We start from the raw sequence: 12,048 nt of genomic DNA, 5'->3' as shown, positions 1-12,048 counted from the left end.
TTTGACTCAGTCAGACCCACTGATTACAGGAAAAATCTACAGTGAAAGAACAACCAACAAAAAAAAAAGGGAAAGTTGGTTGGTTTTTTCAACAGGACAGATTCTACTCAGTATGGAACAGATGAAGACCGCCTTGTTTTAGACATTGGGAGGCAGTATGTCTCAAACAAAGAAATTCTTCTTGCCTGTGGTGTTCTAAGTTGCATCTGACATAGTTGTGCTGTGGAGTATTGTGAACTCCCAGAATAGTCTGCTATAGTGTCAAGCAGGAGAATCTGGTATGAAGACAGAGTAGTGGCAATTCTTGTTATCAGTTTCTCAGGAAATGTGGAGACAGAATTATTATGATATAGGACTAGATATGAAGTAGAATAATCCTGACCAGGACTTGCTATAGGAACATAGACCTGGTCTTCCATAACTATTCAATGATTACTTCTCAGAATCTCAGCAGAGTAATGAAGAACAAAGAAACAATGTCTGAGGTAGTATATCTGAGGCAAAAATGTGAGAGAAATAAAACAGAAAGGAATAAAGGAGAGTTAGAAAAAATGAAAATATTTGGCATTTGTTTGGTCCATGAATATATGCGTGAGAAAAAGGAAAGCATAGTCTAAGACAAGTATTTTTGAAGGACTTAGGATATAAGCTCTATATGACAGGTAAGATAGAAGTAAACACCATAAACAACACTAATTATAGCAATATACATAGTTGAGAGTGCTTAAAATGTCTGCAATATGTTATTTGTAGATGTGTCATAAAAATATGAAAGTTCAAACCCAGCCAGAGCTATAGAAGATGTTGTTTTTCAAAAGAAGAAACACAAGGGAAGGAAGAAAAGAAGGAAAGAAGGAGGGAGGGGGAAGGAGAGAGAAAGGGAGGGAAGGAGGGAAGGGATGAAATGAAGGGATATGTGGAAGAAGAACAAGAAGAGATGAAGGAGGACGGAAGTGATGGAGAAAAGAAAAACAAAGAAAATATGTGGAAAAGATGAATGGAAAAGAAAGCAAAAGGGAAAATATATACATACCATTTGGTCTTAATAGCTTATTTTACCAGTAAGGATTATTGTGATATAATACTTTTAGTAATTCTTTCCCAAACAAGCTACCAGAAGTAGTGAAGTCTCAGTCTGGACTATTATATATGCTTGGAGTGTTCTGTGAAAGACTGTCTGGTATTTAGGACAGTAATTGCACTTGGGAGAAATATAGATATCTATAGAATATAGACACATGCACATTGCGTTGTATGAACTGACAGAGATTTCTAGCTACTCAATTATTCTTGCATGAGACCATTTTCAAAGATAATTTACTTTTACAAGCTGATAGTTCTTGGAATAGGTGGGTGACTCATCACGTAATGTCCCTCCCATCCACGAATGAAGAATCCATGTTAAAAAGCTAAACACAGTTGTAATTCAGACCTGAGTGGGTAGACATAAGTGGATCTCTGAAGCTCATTGGGCAGCCAGTCTTGCAACATTGAGTTATGAGTTTTCTAAGACATTTTGTATTAGGAAACAATAAAAATAGGTACCTGGCCTCTTCTGTCAAAATCATATACATATATGCACTCACTCCCACATCAATATGTGCAGCCATCCATCATTACCACCACGCATTGTAGGCTTTGCTTTGCTCAAGACCTCAAGGAAGGAAGCAAACCTAGGGAGAAAGTTCCTTTAGGTTTTATCACTTGGCACCACTTCATGAGCATTTTCTCTATTTCATCTATGTCAATGAAATGAAATCACTCTGCTTCTTGGCAAGCACCTCATGCTCCTTGTGCTATGCCTTTCCCTATGATAGACTGTATCAACTCTGGACCTGTAATACAAAATAAATCTTCTTTTCCCTCTAGAGTAGAGTCTTTTCACAGCAACTAGAAGGAAGCTAACGCGGCAAAATATAAGGTGGTCATATACTGATTCCTCTGTGTGATATATTGATCACTCAGAACGTTCACTGGCATCTTGGCTTTGACTGGATTTTTGAATGAGACTGGCTCCCAAAACTCCATATATTCCAACTCTCCATCGCTAGTTAGTAAAACTATTTAGGGAGGATTAAGAGCTGTGGCCTTGTTGGAGGAGATGTTTCACTTCGATTTGAATTTGAAGTTTTAACACCAACATCATTGCTAGTTACCTCTTTCTACCATGTGCATGTTAATCAAGATGCTAGCTCTCAGCTACTACTCCAGCACTATCCCTGACTCCCTGCCTGTTTCCATGCTCCTATACATGATGCTCATCAAATGTAACTCTCTGGAACCATGAGCATCAAATTAAATATTTTGTTTTATAAGTTGCTTAGGTCATGTTATTTGTCATGGCTATTGATAAGTCAGGTAAAAAGTTACCTGAATCTTTCTGTGAAGACTTTTCTGTATTAGAATTATGGAAACTTTGGTATATTTAAAACACTCCCACCCCTAACACAAACTCTCCCTCCCTCCCCTCCCCATGCCTCTCCCTCTAATGGACTTTTCTTCCATATAAATTTAAATCCTTGCTAAGGCGCCCTTGCAACCCTTAACTATTCCATCAGTTAGAGACTGAGACTTTCAATCAAGCTTCAGCACAGCAAAATATTGACTGCAAAAGCCTGGCGCTTCCTCTCCAGCTGGTCTTCCAGCACATAGGAACACATTTTTCCTTTCTTGCTTTCTTTGTTGTATTTTCTTCTAAAAAATAATTCAGAGGTATTTCAGGATATTTTTCAGTACTTTGAATTAAACAACGTCAGTGCAGCTGAGGCAGTTGAGGCGCAGGAGAGAAGCAGCCTATGATTGGTACATCTTCACAGTCAACACAATGATTGCTTGTGTCTGACTTCCAAGATTTTTATAATCATTGAGGGGCTAAATGCATATATTTTGTGCTCAAATCCTGAATTAGATTTAAAAGCAGTCTACAGATGGGAAAATGTTGAGCTATTTTGACTCTTGGGCTGTGCCACAGGAAATGAGCTAAGGAACTAATTGCTTCCCCTGTCTCTATCCATCCCTGAGGTTGCAATTGTATTCAACTTTCACTCACTACTTGTAGACTTGACAGCTTTTCTACCATGCAACCCATGTTGATCTCTCTTCTGGGAACATCATTTGTGTTTTGTAGTATGTACCAAAACAACGTAACACAACACTGATCGAAAGAGATTAAATAAAATCACTTCTGCAAAAGTGTCTGCTGTGAACAGTATTAAAATGATGCATGGCACTATTACAGCCACTAATTAGATTAATTGTTGTGTGTTAATTTAATTCTTCTTCCACTCTCTTGTGAGCTATCTGCTGGAGGGTCCATATCAGCCCATTCATGAAACGAAAGGGGGAAGATAATAAATGGTTGTGGATTTTTTATAGGTGAAATTACTTAGAAAGCCAAAGTCATAGTGATCTTATTCTTTCTTGTTTGTGCTTTCTCCTTGAAAATTCTCACTTACCTTAACCAAAGGAATAATGCCCAAACCCACATCTCACTATATTTTTTCAGCCATAAATGAAATATCTAGGATATAATGGCTAAGCTCAAGTCCAGGGAAATGATACTACTAATTGAACTGTGAAAAACTAGGTGGACTGTTAAGCATGGGTATATTTAAAGTCATAGAAGCTGTTGCTTATTTTTAGTGTTTGTATGTTGACTGATTCATGTAAAACTATTTCTATTTGAAAGTCTCAAGTTCTCATCCAAATTAAAGTGACTGTCAATCTGAAATAAATCCAGACTCAAGAGAACAACTTCTTTCATAAACCACTTTTCCTGTATATCTTATGTGAATAGGATCATTCAATTTCAGAAGCAACTTTTAAGCTTTTCAGATTCTAAGATCCAAAATATAGGTTGGGGAAGGAAGAAGGAAAACTCTGGAGAGATAGAACTATGATGTAAGTCATGCTCATCCTGTGACAGTTCCATAACACTTTTACATTTCTGACTGTACCTTTTGTATTTGGCACATGAAAAGGAAAACGAAACTCCCAAAACCTAAAGTAAATAACTGTGCACACAAATATGACCTTCTTCTACAATACTCAATTAAAAAAGACAAAACTTCATTTTTAAAATGCCAAACTAGAATTCATTTTTATACATGTAAAGGATGTATTTTATTCACATTTACTCCAATAATACTCTCTTGTCCAATGCTAATTCCAATCTTCTTCCTGTCTTCTTCTATTTCTACATTTTTGTGTCATTTAACAAATTTTATTGAGTTTATTAATAGAAGCATAAAAATGCTTGCTTATAGGAAGGTAGACTCCTCATTGTTGGCTATACTAAAGTAAATCTCTATATCTAGTCTAGTAATATTTAGCAGACAAAGATCATATGGAGGAATGGGGCATCATTTAAATGTCTATGCAGATGCACCTGCTATAGGATTGATTTCCTTACCAATTAATCTTTTTTTTCTCAAAAGATTTGTGTATATTTCTGTATGTTCTCAGGAAATTTAGTAGATATATTAGAATAAAAAAATCACAGTTTTCTCTCAGAGGTGGTCACTTCCTGAGTTAAAGAATTTAAAAGACAAAATATGTGTAGCCACTGATCAGAAAATAGAACAATGAGCTTGAAGTCAAGGCTATCTATAGTCCCAGACTAGGTCAGATGGAAAAGTACATGACCATAAGCACCTCACTCTGTCAGGAAGAGAATATTGTAGATAACATTTTATCAGCCTACAAGAAAGAACGAGGGAGTGGGCAAAATGTTTAATTAGTGAAGTCTTATTGTTCAAATATGAACTTGAGTTAGGGTTCCAAGAAGGTACATAAAAGTCAGATATAATTGCATAGTTCTATAAACATGGCAGTGAGGAGAAGAGGCAAGCCGACCATTGGACCTTACTCTCTAAGGATCTTATCTTTATCCCAGAACTCCAACTTCGTGGAGACATGCACTCTTATGACATAAATAGGGACTAAAGATGGACTCACACATCTGCTTCTGCCCATCATATACATACATTCACGAATAGGCATCTCCTAACACAAACACCATACATTCAAAAAATACACATCTCACACACACACAAACACACACTCTCACACACACACACACACACACACATATGAAAAGTGAGGGGCAGAATAATTTACAAGATTTTCAAAATTATATTAATGTGTTTGCTTATTCTCTGAATAAAGATATACTTAAATAGAATATATTGCATCTTTTAAAGCACCATTAATATATCTTAATCATCACACATTAGATTGAATACAATAAAATATAGCTTAAGATGAAAGAAAGGATTTTGTTGATTCATATTTGGGAAGATAATCATTGCATTCAAAATCTATCTTCATTTGAGCTTTTATCATATGATCTTAGAGAGGTATTACTAGCTGACCTACTTTGCATACGAAATCACTGTCAATGTTCTTAAGGCTAAAAGTAAGAAATGGATCCCAGGAAATTACATGCACAGAAAAAAATGGTTAGGGGGTGTTAAATTATGGCATAAAATCTCATCTTTTTCCAGATACATTGTCATATTTAAAGTCCGAAGATATGGTTGCAATTAGGTACTAAAATCATTTCCATCCCCAGATTTTTTTGTTTTTTTGTTGACATGGATTTGTGCTTGACATTACAAATGTATTATCAGAGTCTATGTCTATTTTCTTTTCTTATTTTTTTTCCCAAAGCTGAAGACCGAACCCAGGGCCTTGTGCTTGTTAACTTTAAGATCATCTGATTCAATCAAACAACATATTCATTTTAGCATTTATACTTTCATTTTATGTGATTTTGTAGCATTGATAAAGGTTTTATCTAACCTAGTAGTTAACACTTATTGTCATAGATAGCCTGTTCCTTCTACACCCAGTGCTACACTACAACCTAAGAAGATATCTAAATGCTGTGCCAATTACATTTTCTGTCACTATTACATTTTCTGACAGAAGCAGCTGAAGAACTAAATGGCTGATTTGGGCTTACAGTTTAACAGGTCTGGTAGTATATGGCAACCATAGCAGGGAAGTCATGACAACAGTAGCTGAGATGACAGGTCACATTACTTCTGCTATCAAAAAGTAGGAAGGATGGGGAGGACAACACCCACATAGAAGGGGAGAGGGATGGATTAAGGGAATGTTGGCCTGGAAACCAGGAAAGAGAATAACATTTGAAATGTAAATAAGAAATACCCAATTTAATAAAGATGGGGATAAAAGTAGGAAGAAATAAAAGCTGATGCTCAGCCATATTTCCCTCTTTCTTCCTTGATTTCTGCCTAAAGAATGATTCCACTCACATTCAAGGTGAGACTATAGAGTTACAGGCGTACCACAAGACAACACTTGTTTGATCTCTCTCCCTTTCTCCTTTTCCCTCTTTTCCTCATCTATTTCATCTCTCTCTCTCTCTCTCTCTCTCTCTCTCTCTCTCTCTCTCTCACACACACACACACACACACACACACAAACTCACACACACACACACACAAAACACACACATATAGTAGTACATTTTTATTCTTTTTCTTAATAATTAAAATGACAGTCAAGCTCAACTCTCACAATATTGAACAATTAGTACAATAAATAAGCAAAAATTATAATAAATTTGTTGTTTTCCTGTCTTGTTGTATAATACCATATGATGTCAATACCTGGAGGTAAAAAGCTTCTGTGAATCACAGTTCAACAAATATTGGTGATACCAGACATTTTGGACATTAATATTTAGAAAATTCTGAAAGCCAGGATATTCTACTTGACTAATATTCTATCCATGTGTGCAGTCACACCAGTAGATATATTACTGGCATAAGAACATTTTTCTGACTGGGACTATAGCAGTGTCTCTGATAGAAGGGTAGTAAAGTCCTATGTATATTCTCTCAGGTTAATGAGACTTCACATTTCTTACTTGTACCTTCAGTCAATACAAGAAACTTTAAAATCACAGCCATCCTGTGATAGTGCCTTTGAAAATAGTGTTATGAAAAGCAACATTAAGAAAGAGGAACCCAACAGTATTCATACTGCCAGAAAGTGACCTGATATTCAGAAAGTGACTTCATTCAGGATCAAGTTATGATAACAATCCTATATTTCTAACCACATTTGCAGCTCAGAAAATAAGACTCTTGGAAGAACTAAAGAGCACCAAGTTAGCAACTGAGAAAGATGCCTACACAATGATTTGGCCACAAATTTAAATGAATACTATGATTCCAGGCCATTTTTGCTTTTCATACACAGAATACCATTTACATTATTGCTTAGGATAATAAATCTGAGATTAAATTTAGGATTCCTTTACCTTTGATAGCTTCCAGCAGATTGGTTCAAATTTGTGTTAACAAATTACTAGAGGAATTGAAGATGTTTTTCATTTGAAGAGAGTTGATTGTTTTTTTGCAAGAACTTAATGAAAGAGGACTGAAGAGGAAAAAAACTCACAGTCTATATAATAATCATCTTTACTTGCATATTTTACATGCAAGTGTATTATACTCTTAAAAATGATAATTCAAAACCACCCATTCTTCTGAGATTAAAATGCAATCAGCGTTATTAACCTCAATTTCAAGATAAACAACTTGGTAAATAATTGCTAATTATTAATATTGATTCTGGGACTAGTCAGAAGCCAAGCTATATTGGCATTCAGTAAGTTCAATGCAATCATATGTGTGCTAATACAAAATACTATAAAAAGTTCATATTTGATTTTATGATAGGCACCTAGATAAAGACCATCTCAATTTTCTGTCTAGTTAATGAAAAATATAACTTGGCCTGGTGCCTATATAGATCTGTAGAATATGTGCTGTAATGTGTGGTAGAATGTCTTGACTTCTGTCTTAGTTAGGGTCTTATTGCTGTGATCAGACACCATGACCAATGTAAGTTTCATAAAGGACAGCATTTAATTGGGGCTGACTAACAAGTTCAGAGGTTCAGTCCATTATCATCAAGGTGGTAGCATAGCACCACTGCAGCATCCGGGAAGACATGGTGCAGGAGGAGCGGAATTCTACATCTTCACCCGAAGGAAGCTAAGAATTGACTGAGCATCCTTAGGCACCTAGGAGGAGGGTCTCCAAGTCCACCCCCAGAGTGGCACATGTCTTCCAACAAGGCCACACTTCTTAAGAGTGCTACTCCCTGGGTCAAGCATATGCAAACCATCATAACTTCTTATTTGAAAATAAGTGTTCATTTATATACTTATTGACTTTGTAAAAGGATTATTCCCTACAACAAAACTGGACCTACAATAAACTGAACCACGTAGTTCTGGCTCTCAAGGAGTTTCCTTTCAATTTTGTCTCACAATCAGTTTCTCTCTTTAATTCTTTCATAACATTATCAGTAGCATGGTATTGATGGATTTAGTAATAATAGAATAATATTATTTTCTATTGTGAGAGCCTATCTGACTTAGAAACTTTTTTAATACATTTATTCAGCAAAGTCCGCTTGTAACCCTATTTAAAAATAGGATATAGTGCTAAACAAAAAAATTCTCAGCTGTGGAATATCGAATGGTTGAGAAATAAGAAAGAAATGTTCTACATCCTTAGTTATCAGGGAAATGCAAATCAAAACAACACTGAGATTGCACCTCACACCAGTCAGCAAGGTTAAGATCAAAAACTCAGGTGACAACAGATGCTGGTGAGGATATGGAAAAGGGGAACACTCTTCCATTATTGGTGGAATTGAAAGCTGGTACAAGAATGGTGGAAATCAAACTGGAGGTTTCTCAGAAAATTGAACATTGCACTACCTGAAAAACTAACTATATCACTCCTGGGCATATAAACAAATGATGCTCCAACATACAATAAAGATACGTGCTCCACTATATTTATAGCAGCCTAATTTATAATAGAAACTGGAAAAAACTCAGATGACTTTCAAAATAGGAATGGACACAGAAAATGGAGAATATCTACACAATTGAATACTACTCAGTTAACAAAACTAATGACTTCATAAAATTCATAGGCAAACTGATTGAAATAGAAAATATTATCTTAAGTGAGGCAACCCAATTCCAAAAAAACACATATGTATGCACTTATTGATTAATGGATATTAGTCCAAAAGCTCAAAGTACCCAAGATACAATCTACAGACCACACGAACCTGAAGAAGAAGGATGACCAAAGTGTAGATGTTCCAGTCTTTCTTAAAAGGGGAATACAAATATTCATAGGAGAGGATATGGAGACAAAGTTTGGAACAGAGACAGTAAGGATGGCCATTCAGAGCCTGCCCACCTGGTTATTCAGCCCATATATATATATATATATATATATATATATATATATATATATATATCCACTAAAACTAGACAATATTGATGAAGCCAAGACAGGTATGAGATATACTTGTCTCCTGAGTGGCTCAGCCAGAGTGTGGCAAATACAGAGGTGAATTCTAGCAGCAAACCATTAAACCAAAAATGTGGTCCCTCTTTGAGGAGTTAGAGAAAGGATTAAAGAAGCTAAAGAATGGGGAGGGAAATCCCGTATAGAAGGGGAGGGGGAGGGGTTGGGGATTTAGCTCAGTGGTAGAGCGCTTGCCTAGCAAGCACAAGGCCCTGGGTTGGGTCGGTCCCCAGCTCCGAAAAAAAAAAAAAAAGAAAAAAGAAAAAAGAAAAAAGAGAAGGGGAGGGGGAGAGGTTAGGGGAATATTGTCCGGGAAACCGGGAAGGGGAATAACAATCGAAATGTAAAAAAGAAATACTCAAGTTAATAAAGATAAAAAAAAAAAAAGAAGAACACAGCCAGAATACAGCAAATACAGAGGCGAATGCCAGCAGCAAACCACTGAACTGAGAATAGGACCCCCGTTGAAGGAATCAGAGAAAGAACTGGAAGAGCTTGAAGGGGCTCGAGACCCCATATGTACAACAATGCCAAGCAACCAGAGCTTCCAGGGACTAAGCCACTACCTAAAGACTATACATGGACTGACCCTGGACTCTGACCTCATAGGTAGCAATGAATATACTAGTAAGAGCACCAGTGGAAGGGGGAGCCCTGGGTCCTGCTAAGACTGAACCCCCAGTGAACTAGACTGTAGGGGGGAGGGCGGCAATGGGGGGAGGGTTGGGAGGGGAACACCCATAAGGAAGGGGAGGGGGGAGGAGGATGTTTGCCCGGAAACTGGAAAAGGGAATAACACTCGAAATGTATATAAGAAATACTCAAGTTAATAAAAAAAAAGAAGAAGCTGAAGGAGCTTGCAACCCTTCAACAATACCAACCAATCAGAGTTCCTAGGGACTAAACCACTAACCAAAGACATGGACAGGACCATGACGCCAGTTGCCTATATAACAGAGGATGGGCTTGTTGGGGACCATTGGGAGGAGAAGCCTTTTGTCCTGCCAAGGCTGGGCCCCTCAGTTTAGGGGACTGTCAGGGTGGGGAGGAGGGAAGGTGGTATTGTTGGGGAGAAGAAACACCTTTATAGAAGAAGAAGGGGATAAGATAGAGTGCTTATGGACATGAAACCAGGAAATGGAATAAAATTTGAAATGTCAATTAAAAATATCCAAGAAAAAGAAAGAAAAAAAAAAGATAGTATTCCAGGTATTATTTATTCTGTTCAGAGAAAGTAAATGAGATTTAGACCTAATAGTTGAAGCACCTTCCAGCAGCGAAAAGAATCTCATACAATTCTTTTTTCATCCAAGGAGCTTCTTCAACTGATGTTTCTGTTCCTATTTCAAAATACATTAAATAGAAATTTCTTTGTCTTCTTCAGTGATACACTATCATATCCTGCAAAGTTCTAACGATGCTTAAGTGACTCTGTCCAATGTGATGCTCCTTGCAAGCTCTATTCCTCTTTATAGAACCAGATAAAATTCTGGGGATCAATGGCCAGAGCTGCTTTTTATGCAAGTTTTTTCTCTGTCTTTCTGAAACAGTAGAAAATTCCATGCCAGTATCTTCTTCTGCAAAAGCTTTGCCCACACTCTTCAGGGATCTCTGCTCTCTTTGTGACTCTTCTTTTCCCAAAATATCTGAAACAGTGCCGAGTTCCTGGAATTACAAATCAAAACTACAACATAGATATGTCATTCTGTGCTTATCCTAGCAAAATAAGTGTCACATAATAAACATAAGATATATTTTTGAATAAATGACTTTATAAATGTAATAATGTACTGCACCTTTTAAGTTACAGAGCTTCTATCATCTCTCTGAAACATTTAGGATGTGCTGGGTTTTGAAGCAGCTGAAGCAGCTGCCTCATTAACTGACCCTTAATTGTTGTTCTTTCTTGCAACATTACTAGTGTAATGAACTGGTTCTTCCCCCATGTCACCCTGACACACTTTGCAGATGTATGCAGCAACTAATTCTGGTTGTACTCATTTGTATAAGCCAAAGTTGGGAAAGTGCCAATTTCTACCTCTGTTATAACAGCAAGCTTCTCAGTGGTTCATTTTCCAGGCCATTAGTGGTCTAATTTTACCCTCCCATCTTTTTACATAGAAACAAAATGAAAAGCTACAAAGATGACTCGTCTGTCTTAAAGAGTGATAGGATTTAGAAATGCTCTCAATGGAATTAGACCATGGAAACCACTGCCCTCCCAAAAAAGGTAAAATATCTGGCAGTTTGCACTAGTGACTTTAGATTCCAAAAGGAAATTCTATGCACTGTTAATAACATTAGTTTTAAAAGACCAGCACAGTTGATCCTATTAAATGGCACTCTTTTCTTCAGTAATGCTATTAGTGGCCCTGAGCAGACCTTGAGCACTAGCTCCATACTTAGTTCCATAAAACCCAGGGGAAACTCTATTCCCAGGTAACATCTTCAGGATCAGTTAGCATCTGCACCCAGAACATGCCTGGGGATTTGTTTCTGACCCCACTCCTATGACACTCAGAGGGAGCCCAAGTCCCAGGTGCTCTGAAGCACCCAGCATCCGAGGATCCAAGTAACATAGAGAAAGCTTAGCAATCAGGAGATAGGTCACACCAAGAAGCACTAGAACTCAAAAAATTCAAGATCAGTGTTGAGGCCACAACATCTTTGGCAA

The sequence above is a fragment of the Rattus norvegicus genome, chromosome 13 (assembly GCF_036323735.1).
Source record: "Rattus norvegicus strain BN/NHsdMcwi chromosome 13, GRCr8, whole genome shotgun sequence".
Lineage (NCBI taxonomy): Eukaryota > Metazoa > Chordata > Mammalia > Rodentia > Muridae > Rattus > Rattus norvegicus.
This window is presented reverse-complemented; position numbering follows the sequence as displayed.